The sequence below is a fragment of the Myotis myotis genome, unplaced genomic scaffold, assembly GCF_014108235.1.
Source record: "Myotis myotis isolate mMyoMyo1 unplaced genomic scaffold, mMyoMyo1.p scaffold_m19_p_9, whole genome shotgun sequence".
In the NCBI taxonomy this organism is placed as follows: domain Eukaryota; kingdom Metazoa; phylum Chordata; class Mammalia; order Chiroptera; family Vespertilionidae; genus Myotis; species Myotis myotis.
Window position 1 is genome coordinate 87,274,024 of NW_023416401.1, and position 27,025 is coordinate 87,301,048.

At 48.5% G+C, this 27,025-nt stretch overlaps 1 long non-coding RNA gene and 2 pseudogenes across 1 annotated transcript; 1 reads left to right on the forward strand and 2 right to left on the reverse strand.

Annotated features, from left to right (window-relative positions):
• Positions 1 to 6,515: 6,515 nt before the first annotated feature.
• Positions 6,516 to 8,356, forward strand: LOC118662546. Its single transcript, XR_004969779.1, has 2 exons — positions 6,516 to 6,648; positions 8,228 to 8,356. It is a non-coding gene; the product is annotated as an uncharacterized LOC118662546 (long non-coding RNA).
• A 5,313-nt stretch (positions 8,357 to 13,669) lies between these two features.
• Positions 13,670 to 14,160, reverse strand: LOC118662502 (annotated as a pseudogene).
• A 4,690-nt stretch (positions 14,161 to 18,850) lies between these two features.
• On the reverse strand, positions 18,851 to 19,937 carry LOC118662503 (annotated as a pseudogene).
• Positions 19,938 to 27,025: the final 7,088 nt, after the last annotated feature.

Below are 27,025 nucleotides of genomic sequence, written 5' to 3' on the forward strand. Positions count from 1 at the left end.
AGCCTCCCCTCTTGGGTAATCCCTGCCTTGGAGCTCGTCTTATCCCAGGAGAGAGAGGGCATCCTTTGTGCAGCTCTGTTACACAGTGGGCAAGGATGGGCACATGCCTGGCTGGCTGGGTGTAGGGCGAGCAGAGAACCCGGTGCCAAGGTCTGGGATGCCTTCCTTCCTCCCCCGCCTCCCTCAGGGCACATGCATTTGGGGCCACAGTGGAAGCTACTCTTATGAATACCTGGGAAACAAAGGGCTGCCTTCATGAAAGAGAAAGTCCTCTCGCCCAACACCAAGCCAAACGCCCAGTTAAGCAAACAGCTGCAAAGCACACCCAATCCAAAGAAGCAGTTAGGAAAAAGTCTTACATCTCTCACTTGGGCATCCATAGCCCCAGAGGCCAGGCAGCGGGAAAGGCCCCCGGCGGCCTCGCTAAAGGCCAGAGGACTCGCTGGCATGCCTTCGAGTTGGAGCGTACCAGCTCCTGGCTCCTCCTGCCAGAACAAAGGAGGGAATGCACTCCTGAGCAGGGCTCTCTGACTCAGGAGCAGGGCTGGGGGCGCTCCTGAGGACAGGAAGGCCCCTCTGCGCCAGATTTTCAGCAACATCAGGATGTGGAGAAAGCCCAGCTCACCACATCCCTTTGGCGAACTTGGACAAGAAACGCACCAGCTTTCAACACCACTCTTGTTCTCCATCAATGGCTTCCATTGTAGGCACAGACTCCCCAGCTCCAGAGTTGGTTCTGTGCCCTGGCCAGTCTCAAACCAGGGGACCTGGGCTCATCCACCCCTTCCTCGGCATTGGGAAGCATCCCCAGTCTTGCCCAATAGCCCCACCAACAAGTTTCCTTCTGCTCCCTGCCCATGGAGGGACAGAGAGCTGGAGAAAATGCTCTGCCACCCTCCCTCAGGGCCTCTGAACCTTTGAGGTCCCTGCTGTGGTCCCTTTCTCATTGCCTTCCACTGATGTTCCCCACTCAAGCCCAGGGCAGAGCTCAGCAAACTGCCATCTGGGGCCCAAATCCAGCCCACTGCCTGTCTTTCTAAAGTGTTATTGGAACAACCATGCCCGTTCATTTATATATTATTTATAGCTGCTTTTTCCTTAGGATGGCAGAGTTGAGTAGTGGCAACAGGGACTGCATGGCCCACAAATCCTCAAATTTTTACTACCTGATCCTTTCAAGGAAAACTTTGCCCACTCATGATCTAGGTCCAAGGGGAGTTGTATAGAATTTAATGTTTGCATTTTCCATCTCTGGCTCAATTGACTGATTCACTCATTCAACAAATACTACCTGAGCCCCAGCTGGCTTGGCTCAGTGGATAGAGCGTCAGCCTTCAGACTGAAGGGTCCTGGGTTCGATTCTGGTCAAGGGCACACGCCTGGGTTGCGGGCTTGATCCTCAGTAGGAAATCAATGATTCTTATCATTGATGTTTCTATCTCTCTCTTCTGCTCTGAAATCAATAAAAATGTATTAAAAACAAACTAACAAGCCCCATCAAAAAAACAAAGCAAAACAAATGCTACCCGAGTGTCTACTGTACACCGAGCTCTGAGCTGATTGCTGTGGGTACGGTGATGGACAAGGCAGACATGCTGCAGTCCTCAAGGGAAGCAGAGGACAGGCTGCCCAGCAGCGCACACACACTTTGCTATGACTGTGCCAAGTGTTATAAAGGAAAGGGTGGGGAGCTATGTGGGCCCAGTGCAAGGCTCAAGGACGGCTCCCTGGTGGAAATAATATGTCAGCTGAGACCTCCATGGTGAGTAGGACTTAGTGAGGCCAATGGGATGGGGAGGGGAGAGGACAGAGAATTCTCTAGAGTACAGCCTGGCTGAGGCAGGACAGAGCACGCCCCCACCAGGAATGAAGAGAGGTCCTAGGAGGAGACACGAGGATGAGCTTCAGGAATGGGCAGCCTGGGACAGGACCATCGGTCCACCAGGTGAGAAATTGGGATGTGTCCCTCCTTCTTTGAGACACTAAGGTTTCTCTTCTGCCTTGTACAAAGCTCAATCTAAATTCAGATCCACAAACTGGTTCTAAAGCAGTACTGTCTGTCCCACTGGTGTGGCTTAGTGGTTAAGCATCAACCCATGAACCAAGAGGTTACCAGTTTGAGTCCTGGTCAGGGCAGATGTCCCAGTTTTGGGCTCAGTCCCCACTGGTGGGGCGTGCAGGAGGCAGCCAGTCGATGTTTCTCTCTCATCGATATTTCTATCTCTCTGTTCCTCTCCCTTCCTCTCTCTCTAAAAATCAATAAAAGCATGTATATTTATAATACTTGCTTTTTAATTTTTTAAATTTTATTGATTTCAGAGAGGAAGGGAGAGGGAGAGATAGAAACAATGATGATGAAAGAGAATCATTGACTGGCTGCCTCCTGCATGACCCCTACTGGGGATGGAGCCCGAAACCCGGCATGTGTCCTTGACTGGAATCAAACCCAGGACCCTTCAGTTTGCAGGCTGATGCTCTATCCACTGAGCCAAACCAGCTAGGGCAGTGGTTGGCAAACTCATTAGTCAACAGAGCCAAATAGCAACAGTACTTCTTCAAAATAGACTCGCCCAGGCTGAAAACCGACTTCTGCGCATGGGCCACGAAGTTTCAATCGCACTGTACGCGCGCCCGCACATGGTATTTTGTGGAAGAGCCACACTCAAGGGGCCAAAAAGCCACATGTGGCTCTCGAGCCACAGTTTGCCGCCCACTAGGGCAATAAAAGCATATATATATATTTTTAAAGGAGTGCCGTCTGATTTGGAACCACTGGCTATGTGTGCAAATGTAAATATAAGTTAAATTATTTACAGTAAAATGTAAGATGTTCAAATTGTGCTGGACAGCCTCATGTGGCCACTCTGTTGGATAGTGCAGACAAGGAGCACCCCATCATCACAGGGTTCCCCCAGGCAATTCTGGCTGAAGGGAGAATCTGGCTCCAACCTCCATTGAGTCTCAACTGGGATTTTCCATTCACAAGCTGTGAGAGCTTGAGCAAGCTATTGGATTTTTCTGAATCTCCATTTTGCCACCTGCAAGATAGGCCCAGACAGTGTTGGCATACTGGAGAGGTGCTCCCTCTACATGGCGACGGTAATAATTTCACTGTGCAGTAGAGCACAAAATCTACAACCACCCTGAGAATCCCTATCAGGGAGGAAACTTAAAACAGAGTGCTAAGTTGCTGTGGGGGAAGGGAGGCTTGAATCTGCACTGGAGGGAGCAGGCACCTGTGCATGGGAAGAGCAGAAGGAGGCAGAGAATTCGCACGAGGCTGCGAACTACTTGAGATGGAGCAGTTGGCTGGTGTGGCAGAAGGTCTTTCCAGAACAAGGATGTCTAAAGATCCGTTAGAAGCTCTTTGTAGGCTGAGCTGTAGGCCCACATCCCGAGTCCAGCAATGCCTGTCCCCGAGAAGCCTCAGGAGATTGGAGAGGGGGATGGGGTGGGAGTCCAGGCTGAATTCCCTAAGTGGCTGTTCATGGCGTGGAAGAGAGGGCTCACTGAGGCAGCGGGAGGATCCATCGCCATGTTAATTCAGTGAAGAGGACTCAGAATCTCAGGATCCGAGGGGCCCTCGAGATGACCAGACCAGTTGGAATTCACAGAAATCTTGGGGAAACTTTGGACTTTCACAGGACAGAGAATGGGGGGATTGGGGTCATCTCAGGGCCTGGAGGCCTCTTAGGCATCTGGGTCACACTCTGAACTCTGAGGGCAGGGTCCGAACCTAGCCCAGCTTTGTGCAGAGGCTGTGTTCCCATAGATGGGCAGGGTGCTGAAAATACCCATTGGCTTGAACTGGAGGTGAGTTCTTCCATTCCTTCACTCAAATAATTGGACAGGCCTATTATGGTTGCATATGTTAGAAAACCCAATCCAAACTAATTCAAGGGGGTAAAAAAGAATGAATGACTTATAGAACAATAATCCATGGACTGAATCAAATCTGGCTTTCGGGCAAGCTGGGTCAGAGCTCTCAGAACAGGGAAAGGACCAAGTTCTCCCCTCATTGGTCCCACTTTTCAGTTTAACGAGATGGCTGCCAGCAGTTCCAGGCCAACACAAGCTTCCGATTCCAGAGCTAGGGGGGCAGGGAGCGCTTTTAGAAGCCCCAGAGACACTCACCATGTGAGTTATTGGCTCTGATTGGGTCCCATGCTTATCCCTGAACCATGGGACAGAATGGTCTGACCGACTTGGGTTCTTACATGTTCCCCATGGGCTGAGCCAGAGAAATTGAGGACCAGGGTCAGTCAAGGGAACTGAGCTGAGGAACGCAGAGAGAGCTGAGTGGGCGCTGGGTGTGGAACAGGGGACATCTTCCATAATGAGCTTACTGAACACCCTGGGCCGGCTGGGGCGCAGCAGAGGGAGGCCAGGCCCACATGAGGCTTACCCTCTAGTAGGAGGATTGACCCCACCTTGATGCCCCTTTGCCTCCCATCCCTGCTGGGTTGGGTCCAGCCCAGAGAGAGGAGTGAAGTTAACTGTCCATTGTTACCGTGACATTTCCTGAGAGCAACAAAGGGCCTTTCACAGTGCGAAAGCAAAACCATGGATGTGCGAGGACCTGGAAGTCACAGAATGTGGTTGTTGAGGTGCCAGATGGAAGATACCCAACGGGTCATGTTCAGAGTTTGGAGCTAAAACAGACATGCTCTTAAAAAATCCATATAAGGCCAGCATTGCAGGTAAACCTTTCGGAGTGAAGGGCTCTGGGCTGGAACTCAGAAACTGAAAACACATGGAAGGTTCTGGAAAAATTAGTGAGCAATGGGGCCAAGTTCTCTTCCAGGTTTCCCTGTCACCCTGGCTGGATGCAGTCCCCAGGGGAACTGAGGCTCAGGGTCCCATCCCTCTCCCTGTCACCAAGACCCCTTTTAAGGGAGAGTGGAGGGAGAGAACATAGAAAAACCAAGGAACAAAAAGAAGCCTGGAGCACAGAGAGATGGGGTGAAGCCCGGGGGCAGGGGTGGGTGCTGTGTGAATTTCCTGGGGCTTCTGTTAAAAATGACCACAAACTGGGCAACTCTGAACAACAGAAATGTATTTTCATAGTTTTGGAGGTCAGAAGTCCAAAATCCAGGTGTCAGCAGGGACGTGCTCCCTCTGATGGCTCCAGGGAAGACTCCCTCCTGGCCTCTCCCAGCTCTGGTGGCTCCCAAAGGCCTTGCTTTTTGTCTGTTTCCCCCATATTTTTGCTGTCTTGTTCCTTGCTATATACTTAGTGCTGAGAATAGTGCCTGACTCATGGTAAACATTCAAGACATCTTGTTGAATGAGTGAATGAATGAATGAAAGGTGAAACAAAAGAATGAATAAAAGGAAGGAAGGAAGAAAGAAACTAACTCACTCTATCATGAGAAAAACTGCTGGTACACAGCACCTGGCAGGCAGCAAATCTCCAGACCAGCGATTTTCAGCTGGTGTGCCGCGGGCATTTTTAAAACATGTAATACCTGACTATTTAGTCAGGGGCACTGACCTCTTTTCCCTTAGATAGTCGAATAAAAAAATGGCAGCCAACACAACAATAGTAGTTGGGTGTGACTGAATCAAAATTATACCTTTTTTTTTTTTTTTTTTTGTCAGATCGGCAAAAAAAAAGGTTGGTTTTTTTTTTGGTGTGCCTCAGAATTTTAGTAATTAGTTTATGTGTGTCATGAGATGAAAAGATTGAAAATCACTGCTCTACAGTGATGAGTGATAGGGAATGGTGAGGTCTGGGGCAAACTGATGTGTTACCATCTAGAGGGGCACCCACTGTCCCACTCCTACCCATTATTGCCTGCCGTTTAGTTTTTCAGGATTGAATGGGAAAAAGTCTCATGAGCTGAGAACTCTAGGGCACTGGTTTGCAGCTCTAGACAGGTGCACAGCAACGAGCCAGTTGCCACCCACCAAAGCACAGAGGCAGCTCTGCTGGGTCCATGGGACCAGGCACTTGTTTACTAGTAGCAGAGGGGCTGGGTTTACAGAAACTGAGAGGTAGGGGGTGAAACATGTGGGCTGAAGCCCTTTGCCCACATACCCGCTGCAGACCCGGTGGGAAGCCCCTTCTCAGCGGGGGTCTCCAGGGCTGCAGGAGGCTTCACCTTTGCCAGGCCCAGCCGGAGCCCGTTCTCACTCCTGGGGTGTGATTTCGTCAGGTGGCAGAAGCTTGTCAGTGCCAGCTGCACGTAATCAGATGCACAGATGTTCAAAACTCAGAAAGGTGCTAAAGAGGCTTCTGGGCATTTGAGTGGGATCGGGGGAAAGAAGCTTCTGGAAATAAAACAAGCCAATCACCAGGACAGTGTGAGGGGCCTTGCTGGGATTGACAGGGGTCCTGCCCATGGGAAGGGTTAGGTCAGGCGTGGCCCTCCCCACATAGCATCGTGAAGGGGCCATACCAGCCAGGCCCAGCATGGGGGTTCAACCTGTCCCCCACGTATAAGTCAGGGGGCTTCCCCTCCCTACCCTGCCCAATGCTCCAGGTGCTAGTAGTTCATCCCCCCTTCATTCACTCACTGCCTCATTCATTTCTAGGCACGCATGCGCTTCCATGTACCACGGTTCTGGTGCTGCGGGGATGGCAGGGAGCAAGAGGCACAGGTCTGTCCTCCAGCTCTGTCATCGAGTGGCTCAGATGGAAAATATGTGAGTATGCAATGCAAGGTCGGGAACTGGGGGAGCCCCTTGCCCCGATTCAGCACCCGCCTGCCTCAGTCCTCTCAGCTCTCCACAAACACTACTGCCTCTTCTCTTTCGCCATAGACCTTGAAGGTCCATACCAACAAAGTCAAGTTGTTCACCACCAAACCTGGGCGCCCCTTCCTAGATACTGGAGAGAGGGTGCGCTGTTCCAGTGAGGGAACGGGTTGCCTTCCTAGGGGGGCTGTGGGTGTGAAGGCTAAAAACACATAAAAGGAATAAAAGCAAAGAAAAGGCAAGGATTGCATATCGGGTTGTATCAAGCAGGAGGGAGGGTTCTATCCTGCCACACATTTATGACTGTTTGGAATCATGCATCTTGTTAACATCCATCTTCTCCACGTGCTTGAAATAATCACACTAACATTGGGTGCTTCTATGTGCTAGACATTCTTCTAAATACTTTATATTTTATTTATTCATTTAAGCCTAATAAGACCCTGTGAGGAAAGGACTATCATGATCTCCTGTTTATAGTAAAGGAAATTCAGGCACAGAGAGGCTAAGTAAGGTGCCCAAAGACACACAGCTGGAAAAAGGAGGAGTCTGGGATGTGAACACAGGCCCCAGGTCCTACGTTCTTAGTCACTAGACTACATTGCTCTTTGGAGAAGTGAGGGCAGGGACCATGCCTGCTTGCTCAGCATAGGGTTCCTAGCTTCTGGCTTGGAGTACCTATTTGTGAAATGAATGAAAGAAGTCACTTTTACCAGGGGGGCTGCTGCCTACTTCTGTGAGGGGCCACTAGGCTGCCTGGGCTGTTTTTGTTTTAATTTGTGTTTGGCAAGTGCTTAGCTCTTGGTATATGGAAGTTAACTCAGAAAATGTCCAGTGAATGAATGATTGAATGAATAAAAAGGGCACGAGGGAGAGAATGGGTGATTCTGAAACTGCACGGGGCTAAGAGGCAAAGAGAGAGAGGGACTGAGCCCCAAGGACCTCACTACATCCCAGCAGCTCTGAAGAGCAGCAGCAGAGAAGTCCTAGGCTTGAGGCCGGATCCATGGGACATGGTGAGCACCCGGGAGGCCCCTGTTTATTGTCTGTGTTCCCAGAACGTGGTCTGCTGTGGGCATTCAGCAGGTGGAAGCTCTGTGTGCTCCTGTGTTCCCGCACACACACATGCATGCTGTCGTTGCTGCATTCAGCCAGATTGCTGGTTCTGAGAGCACTGGTCCTGAGCCCTCCCAGTACCTTGTCAAGTTCGCACCAAAGTGCTGTGAGCTCAGTGTCCTCATCATCTTTCTGCAGGTGCTGGGTTAAATGAGATAAAGCAACAAAGCTGCCAGCGCAGGGCGAGGCCTGCAGGGGACCCTTCCTATAAGTGGGAAGACACTGGTCTCTGTAGGTATCTGGGTATCAATTTACACACAGACGAGGCCAGTGGTGTCCTCAGGAGCCATGCAACGGAAAAGAGAAAAGAAACTTTTCCACCTTCATCTTCATGTTTGTTTTAATTTCTAAAGAAATGTGCTGAGGATGGGATGACATGGTGTTAATTCTGGAGGTTTCTTTTTCACTTTAGGCTCTTTCCTGCCAAAACCCACAAGCCAGAGCAGCGGTAGCCAGAGCCAGCAGGGCTGCTGGGAGAATCCTGCCTTTGGAAGGACGTGGGACCCAGTGTCGTGTCTGGACCCATAATGTTTGACTCTGGTAAGTGTACAGACTGTTCTAGGGTGGGCTTGGGGTGGGTTCTGGTCTTTTCCAACAGGAAGAGGATTTTTGCTTTCTTTTGGGTGTGGTTGAGTGGCCTGAAGGGGCCAGGTCTGGAGTTGCCCCTCCCCCCATAGAACCATCTCTACTTGCTTGTTTTTGCAAACATTGGCAAAACCACTGGGCTGGAGTCAGGAAACCAATGACAGTGCCATTCACTCATCTAGCCCTTCATTCGTTTCTGATGTTTATTATTGGATACATGGGAAGGAAGATCACAAAAGGTGCCTGGAAACAAAGAAAACCCTCATGGCTATGCTACAAAGTTTAAATGAGCAAAATGCTTGCGTTTTCAGAAATGGCATAGCTGGAGGCATTAGGTTGTAAGCAAGGACATGGACAACAGAAGCCTTGTATCACCAGGGGGTGTTTGATGGGACCATTAGCTCATAAGGCAGCAGGTAAGGACCCTCAGCCTTCACCTCCTGGCCAGCCAGAGGATGGTGTCACCCCGCCCCACTGCTCCAAGACAGGGAAGGGGATGTGCTGGTAGCCAGTGCAGGATGGGACCAGAGGACAGGTGAGGAAGTTACCGTCAGCAGTGACTGAGGGACACTGACCCTTTGGGCTTTGGACATGAAGGGAGGTGAAGGTCTGCTGGGGTGACCCACAAGGGCATGTCCCCTCGCCCTGCCGATGCCAGCACACACCAGCCAACCGGCTCCCACCTGCCAGGGTGGCATGTCTTTGTCCAAGGCCTTGTTGTGTCAGATTTGGCATACTTGGGCAGGGAGGCTGAAGTGCTGGGGATAACCCTCCCCCCCCTCGTCCCCCCCTCAGGAATAGTCCTCCGCTACAGACAGGACTAGTGCCTGAACCTGCCTGGGACAACTCCCAATGTCCCAGCTTCATTAAATTTGGTCACTCGGGTGGTAGCTGGTTCAAGGTGCCCTGCATTCAAATTCTTGCCTCCAGGTCTTCTAGAAGGTCACTGTCTGCTACATGACTCTTTTTTTAAAAAAAAATGTTGCTTTATTGCTTAAAATATTACAAAGAGTAGTACCTATGTCTCCTTTCCACATGACTCTTAAACAAGGAAGACAGACCATAAGCTAACGGGGGAGCCAGGGCAAACACCTGTATTTGGGATTATTTGCCTGTAGGGGACTCTGCAATGCAGGAAACTTTGGGAGGAATTCAGAAATATTGATCGAGTGCTTCTTCTGTGAGTGTTGGGAAGGGGAGGCAAGAGGTGGCCCCTTAGTCATGGGGCCGGGGATGGCTTCGCTGAGTAAAGCTGCAAAGCACAGGGAGGGAACAGTGTTCCAGGCAGAGGGCCCAGCATGGGCTCAAGCACTGAGGGAGGGATGAGTGTGGAGGGCCACACAAGCTTGTGTGAGCTGTGCCTCGTGAGCGAGGTGGGGAGGTGGGAGATGAGATGCAGGGAGGGGAGGTCCAGGGGATCTGATTGAGAAACACTGTGTGCGGCCTTGCTGGTGATGGGCTTTAGCAGGCCCCCTGCCATGGCCAGGTTACGTTCTGAAGAGATCACTCAGGCTACTGTGTGTGATCCAGTCAGAGTTAATTTGAAGATCCCTTCCTGCCTCTCCCCTCCACTCCCGCCCACCGGGACCCTCCGCCTGGAGCCAGGAGCAGGAAGGCCGGGGCAGAAGTGACTGTCATTCTGTCTGAGCCAGCCACCTTGCCAGTTACCTTGCTGTTTCCAAAAGCACTTTACCTCTGGGTCAGGTCTGGGAGAATGAAAGGGGCTCCGCGTGGCCTTATATAACAGTTGGACTTCCCTCCGGGCTGGAAACGGCTCCTGTCAGCCCATCAGCCCCTGAGAGCACGCCTTGGATCTGATAAACAGACGCTGGCAAATGGAAAGTTTGAAGGTGGTGCCAAGCTCTGTGGTTTGGACGGTCCTGTGAGGGAAACAATCGAAGCAGCTAACCATCTGCAGGAGGGGGAGTGGGGACCTCGCTGAGACACAAAGAGGCAGTGTGGGCACAGGCAGGCAGCGGGCGCCACCAGCCCGCCCAGCAGGCCAGCCCATTGATTCACTTCCGGTGGTGCCTCCTTCGGAGGTAAAGAGGGCTCCAGGAGTGGAGTGGGAAGAAAGACTGGTGGGTGATTTCGTGGAGAGCTTTTGGGGACAGTAAGCTGTCCTTCACGTTTGATGATGTGACATAGAAGCTGTAAAGCCTTTGCTTGTGTGCCGTTTGGATGGTTGTGAACTGAGTGAGGCGTCTTCCCTCACCCAGACTTCCTGTGGCCCAATCTGCCAAAGCCTGGCTGAGGGTCCTCGCTTCAGCTGGTTAGGAGGTTGTGGAACCACAGAGACCCCACTCGGCATTCTTCTAGGACCGAGGACAGGGTCACCTGCAGGTGCGGGTTGGCTGGCGCTGGGCTCCGCTCGGTTCCTTCAGGGCCCTCTTCTCTAAGGTCCCGGCACTAATGACATTTTGGGCAAATACTTCCTCACTGTGGGACGTTCAGCAGCATCTGCCCTCTACCCACTGGGGACGGAATCATCCGTTGAGAACCACTGCGGTAGCGGACCACCTGGGACGATCTGAATGCCGTCTGCTTCCCTCTCATCCCATTTCTTCACCTGTGTCAAGGTCGTCATGCCTGAATTCTCATTCACGGCCAGGGTGCTCTCGCCCAGGACTCTCCTGCATGAGGGGTGGGGGGACCCTCTTCAGGTGGCCCCAGCAGGTTGCCGGACACACAAGAGAATTGTGAATCCCCTGGACTGAGCTGGGGCTTTGAGCAGACATTCAGATGGTTTCTTCCCAGCGTTCTCACGGACTGAAACGGGACCATGGCTTGAAGCTGGTGATACCCACGGACCACGCCAAAGCCAGCACGGAGAGCAGGCCGGAAACTTCAGAAACAAGGTTTTCTTGCGAGAGCGCCATTGCTCGCATTGGAGATGAGGTAGGGGAAGGACCAGAAGCCCTGCTTCTGGTGGAGTGGCATTTCCAACACCGAAACTGGCCTTGAAGAGAAGAGATAAAGTGTTGCTAAGACCTTATTGAAAGAATGCGTCCCTGAGGAGCGGTGGGCCTGCAGCCCGCCTGCCGCTCTTCCCGAGGGCGAAGCACCAGTGCCGTCTCTCCGGGGGAAGCTGGGTGTGTTGGGTTTTGTCTAACATCTTGGAATGATTCATTTATTCTTCTGCTCTCAGTAAAACCCACTGGCCTCGCGAGGACCTTCCCATCATCACAGAACTCTGTTTTGTATAAAATAAATTGGTTCCGTTGGCGTCTGATTCATCTCCACTGAATGCAGCAAAAATTGTGTTTTGTGAGAAATAGTTGCTGTCCAGTAAGCAGGGAGAGGCTTCTCTTAACAACGCCTCCTGCCCTTTGAAAACAGGAAGTTACAGCTGCCAAAAGCAAATGAGTTCCTCGCAGGCCAGGTCCAGCTCCAGACCCCACCCCGGTGCCCACCCGTGGGCTGCAGGTCTGCCTGCCCAGCCTCCTCACCTGCTCTTGACACCGCGGGCGATTAAGCCTCTGTCCACTTGGCCTTCGGTTTTGGCCCAACCTTCCTGGTGCCAACAATGTCCCTGTTCTTATGCAGAGAAAATGTCTGTCTTCCCCCTCATCGCTCCTCTCGGCTCCTCTCTTAATCTTCGGATTGCAAGTGTGCACTCTGAGTGTGCTTTTTCTTCAGATAAGATGAAAAAAGGAGGCAGGTGCCAGAGGTCTCTAGCCAGCACTGGAAATTCTTTTTTCTGGGCTTGGTGTTGAAAAGGAGCACTGTTTTATGGTTCTTTTTTTTTTTTTTTAAATTTCTTTATTGTTGAAAGTTTTACATATGTCTCCTTTTCCCCCCATTGACCGCTCCCCTCCCGCTCCTGTCCCCAGCCCATGCTCCCACCTCCCTAGTGTCTGTGTCCATTGGTCATGCTCATATGTATGGGTATAAGTCTTTTGGCTGATCTCTTACTCCCCCCACCCTCCCCTGCCTTCCCTCTGAGGTTTTACAGTCTGCTCAGTGCTTCTGTGTCTCTGGATCTGTTTTTGTTCATCAGTTTATGTTGTTCATTATATTCCACAAATGAGTGAGATCATGTGATAGTTATCTTTCTCCAACTGGTTTATTTCACTTAGCATAATGCTCTCCAGGTCCACGCATGCTGTTGCAAATGGTAAGAACTCTTTCTTTTTCAGAGCAGCATAGTATTCCATTGTGTAGATGTACCACAGTTTTTAATCCACTCATTTGCTGATGGGCACTTAGGCTGTTTCCAAATCTTAGCTATGGTGAATTGTGCTGCTATGAACATAGGGATGCATACATTCTTTCTGATTGGTATTTCTGATTTCTTGGGATATATTCCTGGAAGTGGGATTACTGGGTCAAATGGGAGTTCCATTTTTAATTTTTTTTTCAATCCTCACCAGAGGATATATGTTTATTGATTTTAGAGAGAGGAAGGGAGAGAGAAAGAGAGAGAACCATCAATTGATTGCCTCCCATACTGGCCCCACTGGGGATTAAATCTGCAACCTGGGTCTGTGCCCTGACCGGAATCCAGTCGCAACCTTGGTGTATTGGGATTGCACTCTGACCAACCGAGCCACTGGCCAGCTCCAGTGAAGCTGTTGACAGTCGGCATAGTGTGTGCAGGGAGACTCCCAATAGAGCAGACGATGACCTGCAGTGTGACCCTGGGCCATGGCCTCGGGGCCTGGGCTGTGGGAGCTCTTTAACCCATTCTTCTATAAAAATAAGACATTGGGCCACTGGAGACCCAAGACCCTGGTCTGGGACCTTACTGGAGATGCCAGGTGCCAAGGAGCCGCCCAAGCTCCCGGCCTTGGAGAAGGCGCCTGAGGTGTGAACTAGGGCCAGGCCCAGGAGGGAGACTGTGCTGGAAGGAGCATTTGTTTTATTGGTCATTCATGCTTAGAAAAGTAGGATTGGTGGAAGGTGGGTGCATGGCCCACGGCCATGGCAGAGCCATGGGGGGAGCTGCTGGTCCAGTGTCCCAGGGCAGGAAGGGCAGGGGCCCCAGGCCCTCCAGAGGTGCTTAGCTGAGGGGGGCATCTCCTTGTCCTTCTGGAAATATCCCAAGACTAAGGCTGGCCCTGGCCCCTCCCTGCCCTCCTCAGGTCTGCTGCCTGTCTGTGCCAGCCATGGCCCTCCTTGGGGGTCTAGTTCTCCTCTGGGCCTCGCTGCCCCTGCTTCAGGGGAGAGGAGCCACGAATAGAGCAGGACTCACACTGGCGAGTATCCTCCTGTCCAGTCCTGGCTCTGGTGTTCTCAGCGGTGCAGTGCACAGGCAGGTGGTCCAAGGTCAAGGCAGCTCCTGGGTTTTGTGTGGCTGTGGCTGGCACAGGCTGGGCAACAGAGCCCACTGCCAGGGCGCCAGGTCCACCACAGGCTTCTGGACACCGAAGGCCGTGATGAAGATGTTGACCAGAATGATGATGAAGACGAGGCTGGTGGCCAGATTTGTTGAGGAAGTTAACTTGGCGTGCTTGGCTGGGTTGTTGAGGTTGTATCTGACCAGGAAGATAAGCAGCACGCCCGCGCAGATCTGCAGCACCAGGGAGATGGAGATGAGCACCCCCAGGGGCCCTGGTCGATGACTACCTTCGGCTGCGAGGTGTTGCCCATCAGCAGGGTGATGTCCAGCATGCTTTCTGCGGTACTCTTCTTGTTGGTGTAATGGTTCACTTTGATAGGCCTGTTCCTGCCCCAGTGTGTTGGCGGGGCACCCGGGGCACTGGGCAAGTCCAACCGCAGGTCACAGTTGAGCTCATAGCCCTTGGGGGCCAAGTCCATGGTACGCATGGCCGCTGCTGCCTCACTGAGTCTGAGATCGCCCGCTCCCCGCTGCGGGTCCATTTTTAATTTTTTGAGGAAACTCCATACTGTTCTCCACAGTGGCTGCATCAGTCTGCATTCCCACCAGCAGTGCACAAGGTTCTCTTTTCTCCACATCCTCGCCAGCACTTGTCATTTGTTCATGGTAGCCATTCTGACAGGTGTGAGATGGTACCTCATTGTTGTTTTGATTTGTATTTCTCGGATATTAGTGACTTTGAGCATGTCTCCTGGCCTTCTGTATGTCCACTTCTGAAAAGTGTCTATTTAGGTCATTTGTCCATTTTTTGAGTGGATTATTTATCTTCCTTTTGTTCAGTTGTACGAGTTCCCTGTAAATTATGGAGATTAAACCCTTATTGGATGTAACATTGGCAAATATGCTCTCCCCTGCAGTGGGCTTGTTTTATGATTCTTGAGCACAAGTTTCTGGCCCAAGAAGTTTCCTGAAATTTACTCTGTTGCAGGTGAACAGAAACCCTATGCAAATTGCCTCAGGTAAAGAGGGAATTTATTGGCTCATATTGGCCTGTGGCTTCAGCTGGATCCAGGAGCTCAAAGGTGCCATCAGCAATCTTTCTCTAGTTCTCAATTTTGCTTTCCCTTCCTGACTTATCCCCTTCAGTGGGTGAAATGCCACCACCAACTTCAGGCTCACATCCTGTCACTGTAGAAACTGCAAGCAAAATGGAGCTTGAGCAGGCAAACATGACACTGCTGTTGGTCACAGAAACGACACAGGTTGATAGATGTCCATAGATGCAAGCAAATGCTTATACTTACCTTTATGGTTTCCAGCCCTTCCCAAACATTAAACAATGAACATGGGCTTAGTTAGGGATATGTTGGTGGCAAATAACAGACACCCTCTCAAACTAGCTTAAGAAAAAAAAATATTTTTTAAAGAATGAAGGATGGGGTTGGGGATGGGAATGAAGAGCAGGCGAGGCCTGACTTTGTGAGTGTGTGACAAGGAAACTGGAATCCACTCAGAATCAGCATGGAAGCCCCTCTGCATGACGGCTGGCTGGCTGCGGGTTGACTTCGATCTCTCTACATTGGATGCTTCCTTTTCTCTGTTCAGTGCAGGACAAGGCCGCTGCAGGCAGTTCCCCAGCCTCTCAGAATCACTGGGAGCCTGTGCTCCCCTCCAGTTCTCAGGAGAGAGAGTCTGATTGGGCCAGCTTAGGCGAGGGGCCACCCTAAGTCCAACTTTAAATTCTAGAATAGTTTTAATTTCCAGAAAAATTGAGAATAAAGTACAGAGAGTTTCCATATATTGCACACCCAATTTCTCCTGTTAACATGTTAATATTGTCTAGTTATGATTAATGAACCACTATTGATTCCTTGTTCTTTACTGAAGTCCATACTTTATATAGATTTGCTTAGTTTTTCCCTAATGTCCTTTTTCTGGTCCAGTATCCCACTCAAGTCACCCATCACATTTAGACACCATGTCTCCCTAGGCTCCTTTTGGCTCTGAGTTTCTCAGACTTTCTTTGGTTCTGATGACCTTGACAGTTTGGAGGAGATAGAGTGTCCCTTATTTGACATTGATCTGATGTTATTCTCACAAGTAGACTGTGGTCATGGGCTTGGGAGGGGAAGACCCCATGGTGATAAGCCTTCTCATCACATCATGTCAAGGGTACATGCTGTGAGCGTGACTTATCACTGTAGATGTTGACAGAAGTGTTTGCCAGGTATCTCCACTTTACCTGCTAGAGTTCCCTTTCTTCCCTTCTGACTTCTTGTCAACTCTTTTCTTACGCTATTGCTGCTAGTGACTTATGAAGTACCCATGACATCATTCTCTGCCTGAATCTGATGCAAGAGGAAGTGGAATGTCATATCAATTTAAATGCATTGGGAGCAGAGTTTCTTCTTTGCTTTTTAAAACTCTTTCAAAATATGGGGTTTCCTCAAGGGAAGTGAGCATTCTGTCCGAAACACTGTGCCCTCCAGAATGAAATCTGGAATGAGGTTTGGCTTCTTTTCCAGGTGATACAATTCATATTTGAATGACTTATCCAAGGAAGTAGATTTCTCTTAAATTTTGTTTTCCAAGTATTATGAACTTATGAGAGAAAAAAGAGTGACTCAGATGACTGGGGACCCCTGAGTTTTCTTGTGAACACATTATAACTAAGCCTGTGAACACATTTATATTTTTTCACTATGGCAGCCAACCTTTTTTCTTTTCATTGTTAAAGCTGCCAAATATTACTTGCCTTAAAAAAGGCACTGTGAGTACCAGGAAGAGGCAAGCTAGATGAATGATGGATGACACTATTTCATGAGTGTGTTTATGAAAGAAAATACTGCGCATTGCTGGGTGCTTGAACAGCCTGTCAGGAACATGGTGCTTGCTCATGGCCGTTTGCTTCTCAAGGTACCTAGGAAGCACCTGGGTAGCTAAGCACGGCCTTTAGGCTGGAGTGTGGACAGGATACATGTGTGCACATCACAGCTTCACATGATAATACTCTACACACTGTCCACACACCAGCACTCTTGTGAAAGACAGCCATGGTAAGTGACTGCAATCCAGCTCAAAATGACTTAAGCAAAAACGATCATTCATTGGCCACCCAAATCCAAGGCAGGGCAGTAACTAAGAGGTGCAGTGCCTCCAGGCTTCTGAAATGGTCTCAAGTCAGGTCAGGAGAAATGGGCAACCCCTTGAGCAAGGTGGACCTTGCCTGGCCAGCTCCCCTGCATGGCATGTCAGCTGGATTGCTGTGGGCAATGGGGTATGCTTGTTGCCACAGAGCCCCAGGCCTCACTGTTATCTACTGAGTCATTTAGGAGGTCTTCCTGGCACTCATGCGCCATGGCCCATCTGACACTCTCATCCTCTGCTCCTCAGGTTGCTCAGCTCAGAGCATTCTGTTCCACCCAGCGAAGGGCCTATGGTCTTTCCAGCCAGTGCTGAACCCAAGTCCAGACTCGAGACCGAACCTTTTGGCACTGGAGAGCTGGAGCAAATGAGAGCCTCTCAGGAGAGAAATGCTGGGTGCAGAATTTCACAGGGCTCAGGCAGTTTTAGAAAGAGGCTCATAGAAAATGATCTCTGTCCGGTGCTGTGGCTGCCTCCTCTCCCTTACCTTCATATTTGCTCCAGCATTTGAAACTGGAGGAGAATCTCATCACGTTTGCTCAACTTCAGCGAATTAACTGTTTCCTCCAGAGGGAAAGGAATGCCTGGTCGCATACTTTGCATATGTATGTGTATACACCCTCCATTCCCACCTGTCCACACCTCATCCACAATGAGGGGAATCCTTTCAGCCCCACCCTTGCCTGCCTTATCCCCTGGGCTTGTATACACAAACCCTGCTTACAGTATTCTGCGCATGATTGATGGGATTTTCAAGAGCAAATCTGACCACACCCAGTTCTTTTTATTTTACTATTATTTATTTAGCTTTTTAGAAAGTCTTTATTTTTCTGATATGAATAACTGCTTTTTGTAGTTTTCCCAAATGATTCTATAAATTTCATAATTTTTATGTGCCTGACTGGGATCCATGAAATAAAGTACAGTTCCTCATCCAAAGAAACAAAAGCATCAGGCATACAGAAAGGCTCAGATTAAACTGCTTTCCATGTTCAGGAACAAGCCTGACTTTAAATTACTCCTTTAAATTAGGTGGGAATTTGGTACAATTTTCATAGCATTTTTAATCATGATGTTTTCTTAGGCACCATTCCACCAAGTGATAGCTTTCCAGGAGTTGTAGTATCACAACTTGAGTGTAACTGCAGTTTTGTTTAAAACTGGAATTGTGCTGAACATGGCTTTCTTTTTAAAGTGAAAGTACATGCTTTGTGTATAGTTGTAAAACACTGATGTCCTAGGTCCCCATTACTTTTAATCAAGAGTGATTATACTCGGGTGAGAAGTAAATTTATGTATTAAACGATGAAACTTCAGGTTGTAATAAAATAAAGAAAAAAGGACTTTAAAAAAAATATATATTTTATTGATTTTTTACAGAGAGGAAGGGAGAGGGATAGAGAGTTAGGAACATCGATGAGAGAGAAACATCGATCAGCTACCTCCTGCACACTCCCCACTGGGAATGTGCCCACAACCAAGGTACATGCCCTTGACCGGAATCGAACCTGGGACCCTTGAGTCCGCCGGCTGACTATCTATTCACTGAGCCAAACCCGTTAGGGCAAAAGGACGTTTTTTTTGATTGAGGCTTTGTGGAATAGGATTTGTATTTAATCAGAATGACTAAGGACCCATTTCTGGTAATGAGAGTATGGTGTTTTAACCCAAAAAGAGCCAGTAGAATTGTTAAATATTTAATTTTTTTGTCATCTATTTACTATTGCAACCTCAACTAGGTATATATAGTACATTGATATGAAAGACTTAAAATGTAGTGTTTGGTTTTTTTTAAATAATGGAACCTATACAAAAAGATCACATACTGCTAGACAGGATGTTGAAATGATTGGTGTGTAATGTTCTTTAAAGCTTTCGTTTTTGTTAGCATAAAGTCCCTTTAATTATTTTCCATTTCCAGTAGGGTTTCATTGTGAGGTTTATTGTATCAAGCCAGTATAAAGTCTTACAATTTAGTCATTCTGAATTCCAAGTCATTTAAGGTGAAAATGGAAATGTGAATCTTCATAAATTAATTTCTTCTTCTCTTACATCTAAGTCTTTATCCTTTACATCATCACCTCCTGCTTGTTGATTTTTTCTAAGTTGACAGGTGGGTACTTGTCCTGTTCTAGGTACACACTTAGCTGACAGTGATCTCTGAAGGGGCCACTTTGAATTCGTTCTTGCAATATCTAAACTAGATGACTTATCTGGTGGATACAGAGATTTCAGAAAACCTCTAAGTCATCTTCTCCAATCAAGCTTTTGTATATTTTGGTAGGCAGCAGTGTAGGCCTCTAAAGGTTTGCCATGAAATAACATTTCAGTAGTGATACATTCTGAAAATAGAGCCTTTATAGTCTTTATTTTTTTCTTTTCAGAATTGTCAGTAGTTTCCTCCAGATGACAAGTTGTTCGGGTAGCACCCCAGGTAGCTCTCTGTAGTATGGTTTCTGCCTGTGAAATAACAGGCAGTCAGATGGGCTTCGCTGACATGTTCTTTCTGAATTAACTATTTGGCTTCTTGATTCCTGGCTGTTAATGTTGCTTTGAGTTCATCTTCCTTCATTTTTACAGTGGTTCCATAAACTTTCTTTTTTATTTTATTTTTTTAAAGTTTATTGATTTTAGACAGACAAAGAGGAGAGGAGGGAGGGAAGGGAGAGAGAAACATCGATTTGTCGTTCCATTTATTTATGCATTCATTGTGTGATTCTTGCATATGCCCTGACCAGAGATAGAACCCACAACCTCGTTGTATGGAGATGACACTCTAACCCACTGAGTGACCCAACCAGGGCCATAGCTTTCAATGGTTCAACTACTTTGGCTTCAGGTCTTTCACCTGCTGCTTGTCGGTAATCCTGAAGTTTGGCAAACTCATCAGCAAAGCTTTTCAGGCCCTGCTTTAAGTTTGGGGTCTCTGTAGGGGCATACACATTTTTTTTTCATTCACGAGGAGGTCTGCTTTGTCTTGCACTCTGGGAGTTTTCTGCACATAAATAGCAAATACTTGGCACAGCTCTCCAAAATGCTTCTCCACATTTGTGACAGCATGTTGCAGGTGTCTGGTTTGAGCATCTCAGCTTTCCAAGCTGCACCTCGACATTTTGCCTCCTATGCCACTGGGGCCCAACAACGGGGCTCTGATGGGCTGGGGCATGCAGTGGGGCAGGAGTCGCTGCTGGAGCCTGAGAGCTCGCCCCCAGTTCCTTTTATATGTACTGATTTAGAATCCAAACACGGTGATTCTTGGGGAGACCAGGTGATTCCTGGGGGGAGAACTAGGAAGAAGACAAAGTCCAGGCCTGCATGGCACTTACATTCCAGTGGGAGTTTTCAGCTTGGCACAGCCAGGATTCAAACTCGGGCTTGTCAGGCTTAGAAGGAGTTGCATCCATCCTGAACTCTGATGAACTGAGCTACTTCATAGCCACCAGGTGCCAACACCAGAGTTCCCAGAACAGCAGATGGGAAAACATGACAAATACACAGGAAACAGTAGAGGTTAATAAGACATTCCCTGCTTGTTACCCATGTGATCTAAGGCAGGTATTTAACCTGTGATCTTAGCTTTCTCAGGCTCTATAAATGGGACCCATTATAATGGGTCCACTACATGGCGTTCATGAAGATTAGCAATAGTAATAATGCTCTCCATTTATTGAACATGCATTATGTCTATGCATTATACTCAATACCACTTAGTCCTTCCAACCATCCTAGGGATAGATAACCATCACATTCCCATTTTACACATAGGCACACTGAGCCTTGCGGAGTTTAGTAACCATTCCAAGGTCATACAGCTTTTAAATGGCAGAACCAGGATTCTAAAGATCTCAAGAAAAAGTGATTCTATAGATAAGGAAAAAGACCATTATAAGGATAATTGACATGACAAAGTTTCAGATAATGTATGATACAGTGATGACATTTCAGATTTTTTAGACCATCAGTGCACCAGGCACTGTGCTGAGAGAGGTTGGTATGGCTGATGTGGTGTGGGAGTTACTGGCACCACGATTATCAGCATTTTACACCTGAGGAAGCTGCACCTCCCAGAGAAGATTGTCCTGCACAGAGACACACAGCCAGGAAGTGTGGGGCCAGGTCAGAGCCACACTGCACTCCAGGCCTTGCTTTTCCACACCCATCCTGCAGCCTGTGTATAAAACATTAACACAACGTGTATGGTAGCTTTCCTATTGAAGCTGTTACTAAATTCCTAAAAAAAGATTAGAAAAGCAGTTCACAGGATGATCCTTATCTAATAAAGTGGTAATATGCAAATTGACCATCATGCCCTCTCACAAATGGCTACCCCCATGTGGTCAAAGATGGCCGCCAAAGATGGCTAGAAGGGGAGGGCAGTTGGGGGCCACCAGGCCTGCAGGGGAGGGCAGTTAGGGATGACTGGGCCAGCAGGGGAGGATAGTTGGGGGTGACCAGGCCTGCAGGGGAGGGCAGTTAGGGATGACTGGGCCAGCAGGGGAGGGCAGTTAGGGGTGACCAGGCTGGCAGGGGAGGGCAGTTAGGAGCTACCAGGCCTGCAAGGGAGGGCAGTTGGGGCGATCGGGCCGGCAGGCAGAAGTGGTTAGGGGCAATCAGGCAGGCAGGCAGGCGGGTGGCTGGGAGCCAGCAGTCCCAGATTGTGAGAGGGATGTTCGACTACTGGCTTAGGCCTGATCCCACCACAGGGATCAGGCCTAAACTGGCAGTTGGACATCCCCTGAAGGGTTCCAGATTGGAGAGGGTGCAGGCTGGTCTGAGGGATCCCCCCTCCCCCTGAGTGCACGACCTCTAGTAATATATAAAAACACAGAGGAGCTCTTGCTTTATAATAATACCATCTAACACCTCTATAGTCCTCATGCCTCACGCAGACTCTAAGTCCTTTACACATGACATTTTACAGATAAGGAAATTGAGGTGCAGAGAGTTTAAGCAAGTAGCCCAAGGTCCAGAGAGCAGCCAAACTGGAATTCAGACTCAGATATTCTGGCTCCTAAGGTCATACCTTCAATCCTAGACTGATGTTCTGCACTTCCTGCCCTCAGATCTTCCCCCAGCCAGCTTCCCATACATTATAGGACAGTCGACATGAACAATGCCAGGGTTAGGGGCACAGATGGCCGAGCAGTCAAAAACCCGCATATAGCCTTGTTGAGTGTGGCTCAGTTGGCTGGAGCATTGTCCCATATACCAAAAGGTTGTGGGTTTGATTCTAGTCAGGTCTTATACCTAGGTTGGGGCACTTGGAGTGCTTATGGAAAGGCAGCCGATTGATGTTTCTCTTTCTTCCTTTCTCTCTCTAAAATCAATAAACATATCATTGGGTGAGGATTTAAAAAATCCGCATATAACTTTTGATTTTATACCTGCCAGTAGAGAAAACAGCATTTCAGTTGCAAATTTGCAGTTGGGACTGGGAAAATACTGTTTTTCGACCCTCCTGGGTTCACTGAATCTGTCGATGTGAAACTGGAGGATACAAAGGGCCCCGCGTGTGAGTGGGCCAGCGTGGTTCAGACCAGCGTGTTCAGGGGTCAGTGGTGCATTCTCTGGAAGGCCCAAACAAGAACAGTAAGTTCTGGCTCATCCTTTAAAAACTTGCATGTTGGAATCATAATTTATTCAACGGTGTTTGGTGGTTTGTTACTACCGAGGATTTTGTGATGCACTTTCCTGCAGAGACCTTCCCACCTCTGTGAATGGACATCCGAAGGGTAACTTGCGGTGCCGAGGTAGGATTTTTTACAGGAGATTTTTGGAACCTGAGATCCTGTAAGCGCGATGAGGATTTTATTTGGGGCTGGGCTTGACTGGGCTTGTCGGAGTCTCAGTATTTTGGGCCCAAATGGCCTGAGCTGCCTGGAAATGGCTGTGTCGGTGGCAGAGTGTCCAGGCTGAGCTGCGTCATGGGTTCAGAATGGACGAGTCCCCTTTGCACGCAGTCTGGAAGAGGGGACGGCCAGCAGTGTGTGCAATAGTCAGTTCCCACCATGTCACCCTGGGGCCCTCACCCTTAGTTCTCATTTATAGCACAGGGCACATACGAGCTATGGTCACGGGCAATTCCAAGAACACACGCTCAGCACAGCTCCTGCTTCGTGGCTGGCCCTACGAAGGTTGCAGCTGGTACTACTGTGATGATAGGCGTCCTTTAGCAGATCCAAGGGAAATTGGATTTACAAAGCCGAGGTCTCCCAAATACCCCTGTTAACTCTTCAGGCCATTCCAACTCCTTACCTAACATTTTGGATCTTAATGGCTCAGAAATAGAGCTAGTCAGAGGAACTTCCACCCCCTCTCCACCCTCCCAGGGACCCAGCACACTGAGCTGAACTTGCTTTAGTGTGCACTTCACCGGGCAGTGTTTTTGACCGTTTGCCCCAGTATATGTGCACAATTTAACAGTCCATGATATTTTCATTTATAATTGTATCATTTACTTGTAAGTTATAAATTATTCATAAATTACATACATGTATTAGGTCAAACCATATGCAGTTGCCATTTTTGTAGGTCACAACAGCCAAACACCTACAATTTCATGTGGCAGTTTTAAAACTTAAAATATTAGGAAGTCCAAATTTAGTTCTTACTTTTTAGATAACACACAAATAGAAGTGCTCATCTGTTTTGGTGACTTTGGGCAAAATAGTTGCTGTTGCAAAGCCTGCTTCCTGATCTGTGGAGATAATAATGATAGCAATGTAGTGAGATTAAATATATATGTGTATATGAATTATTGTAATAAGGGTGCAGTCAAAGGGAAGCCATTATTAGCTCAACACTTTAAATTACATGTATATACTTGTTTTACAAAAATGGAGCCATACTTGCCCTAGCCGGTTTGGCTCAATGGATAGAGCGTCAGCCTGCAGACCAAAGGGTCCGTGGTTCGATTCCAGCCAAGGGCATATCCCTTGGTTGCAGGCTCCTCCCCAGCCCAGGCCCTGGTCGGGGGCGTGCAAGAGGCAACTGATCGATGTGTTTCTCTCATATTGATATTTCTCTCCGTCTTTCCCTCTCTCTTCCACTCTCCCTAAAAACCAATGGAAAAAGATCCTCAGGTGAGGATTAACAAAAATTAAAAAAGAAAAGAAAAAAGGAGCTATACTTGCTCTGCTGCTTGCTAACCTACCAGCACAGGGGGCATTGCTGTATGTAATCCTCAGTGTCGTGCATAGTGGCTGCATCACCCTTGCTCATATGGATTCTTAACAAGTTTTCACTGAACTCCTATTGGCGGCCATTTTGGTTGTTGAGTTTTTCGCCTCTATGTAGTTTTAGCTCTGAGCAGACCCTGGACTGTGTTTTTTGAGTAAATCCCTGACCAATGCATCCTTTTCTTTGATCCCCACCTGCACTCTGGGAGGGGAACGTGTGTTTGAAATGGACAAAAGAAGTTCTGAGTGGGGATTTTGGGGTGTAGAGGTGGGGTGGGATTCTGCTGGCCCAGGGATAGCTGTAAAAACAGATAAAGAGTCTGATTATAACCAGCATGCTGATGGAAGCAGGGACAACCATGCACTTACAAAAACCTCCCTTGCAGATAGTTTTAAAGATGCCCTTTTGTGATTTTAATATGTCCTGACTCCACCCACCAAATGAAACTATTCAGGTTTGGAGGGGGCAAAGAGCCTGAGAATCAGCAGGATGCCCATGGTATGCCAAGCGGGAAACCTTGTGAAAATCATGGGCCTGGCTCAGGAGGTCTGGGCGGCATCCTGGAGCCAGGTGTTGCAGTGCAGTAGATAGGTGGGTCATGCTCTGGGGAGCAAGGTTCAAGAGTGTCAGTGTTTGAGCGTGGACCTATGAACCAGGAGGTTGCGGATTGATTCCCAGTCAGCGCACATGCCCTGGTTTCGGGCTGGATCCCAGTGGGGAGTGTATAGGAGGCAGCTCCAGGTGATTAGGGCCAGCTGTGCTCTTTCCCATTCGCTTACCCTTTTAACATCTTTGTGTCTTGATTTTCTCATCTCTGTAATGGGGATAAGATGTATCTGGAGGTTCTAGGGGCCAGTCTCCTTCCAGCATATTTCTGCATTGCTTGCCTTGGGGCCCTTTATTCGTTCTTCAAAGCCAGCACTGTAGAATTTTAAATCTCTCTCTCTGCCCCAACCCTCCTGCCTCGCTCCCTCTGATAAGGACCCTTGTGGTTACATTGAGTCCATCTGGATAATTCAGGAAAATCTACAGCTCAAGACCCTTAACTTAATCATAGCTGTGGAGTCCCTTTTGCTGTTTGGTGACATACAGATTTAGGGTCTTAGGACATGGACATCCTTGGGAGCCATCATTCTGTCTCCCTCAGTGAGTATAGCCAGAAAGAGCAGGGTTCCCAGTTCCCGGTGTGTCTTCACTGGTTGTTTGGCCTCTTTGTGTCTCACTTTCCTCATGTGTGTCACAGGGTGAGGTATCTGTTTCCTGGGGCTGTCGGAGGAGGGAAGGAGTTGATGATGACCAAGTGCCGACCACGTTCCCAGCACTGAGCTCCTGTGTCCTCGTCCCTGCCCCAAACCAGCTGGACCTTTCGGGGCAAGTCCCTTGCCCACCTGTGACCACCCCACCCTGGACTGTTCCCCTATTACTTCAATGAGGGGCTTGGCCCACGTGACTTTGAAGTTCTCTTTCAGTGTTGTTGACAATTAATCAATCTCTGGCCGTGTGTGTGTGTGTGTGTGTGTGTGTGTAGTGAGGGTGGGTGGGATGGAGACGGGAGAGACACTTTGTGAAATGTTTATATTTTATGCCTTTTGATGTAATTCCAGTCAAACCAGATCTTAAATCATGCAGCAGGAAGCTCCTTTAATTTTTAATTTGTTTTTCTTAGAAATGATTATTTCCACATTGAGCTCAGAGATACTCGAGTCTCATCCTGTCTTCCCTCCTTTATTGTTCCTAAAACTCCCCAGGCCACTGTTTACCGCTGCCAGTCAGGTGGGCTTTGTGCAGAGCAGACCCTTGGAGCCAGCAGTTGCCCTGAAAAGGCGTTGCACAGAGAAACTCGCTTCACCCTGCCCCTCGGGAGAACTGTCATGTCTGCAGGGGAACTCTGTGTAGCTTGTCCTGGATAGGCTGGGGTGGGGGTGTCGATGCAAAGAAACCCAACCTGCAGAATTCCTTGCTAAAACCCGCAGTGGTGTTTTACAAGACCAGTTGAGAGGGAGAGCTGGGGTGGGTGTGGGGAGGCGTAGAACTGGATTTCTTGGGAGGCAGGACTTCTCCGGGTTTAAATTTTGCTGCCAGTAAGTTAGTCCTGGTTTCGAAGAACAATAGAGTGAAGAAGAAAAAAAAATATCATTAGTAAATTTCACAAGAACTGAAGTAACAGATACTTTTTATCTTTAAGAGACTTAAGCCCCAAAGAAGTTAGAGGTGGCCACTGGCAGCTTCCCTGGCCCAGGCAGATGTAGGGATGGGTGGGGTTAATGCTTCACCTGAAAGTCAACTTCAAAGTCTTGTTCTTTACAAGCAAGTAAGGACACCAGAGAGTCCTGTGAGGGGCTGGCGATGCCTCTAGGCTGGGTCTGCAGGAATTCTAGAGGCCCCTTAGCTGGGCAGACTTCCTAAGGGTCACGATAGCCGGCTTGGGACAAAACATATAATTTGCTGTGCCTCAGTTTCTTCATCTGTAAAAAGAGGGTGGCTTTTAGCTCATAGTGTTGCAAAGGTGGGATGAGCTAGTGGGGGCAAAATTCGCCCAGTGAAGAGCAGCTGTGGGACTTCAAAATGGAAACAGCTTCATTGTTGTTTTCTGATTGTAACTGGAGGCTCTCAGCCTCAGCCCATTAATTCCTTGATCCAGAGACTCCTTGCTATGGGGTGTCCCCTGCGCTGTAGGGTGTTTAACATCATCCCTGGCCTCTGCCCATGAGGTGCCAGTAGCAGCACCCCCTCCTGCAAGTTGGGGCAACCAAAGCAGTCTCCAGGCATTGCCAAGTGTCCCCCATATAACTAAGTTATAACCAAAAGACATGCCTATTGTAAACAAACCCAAAACTAAACCCAAAACTTTATCAGACAATATAGGAGAACATGAAGAAGAAATAACTAGGGAGTCTGTTCCCATTGAAATGTACATAATTACAGAGGTTTTTCTTTTTTTAAATTTTTTAAAAAAAATATTTTTATCGATTTCAGAGATAAAGGGAGAGAGAGAGTTAGAAACATCAACTATGAGAGAAA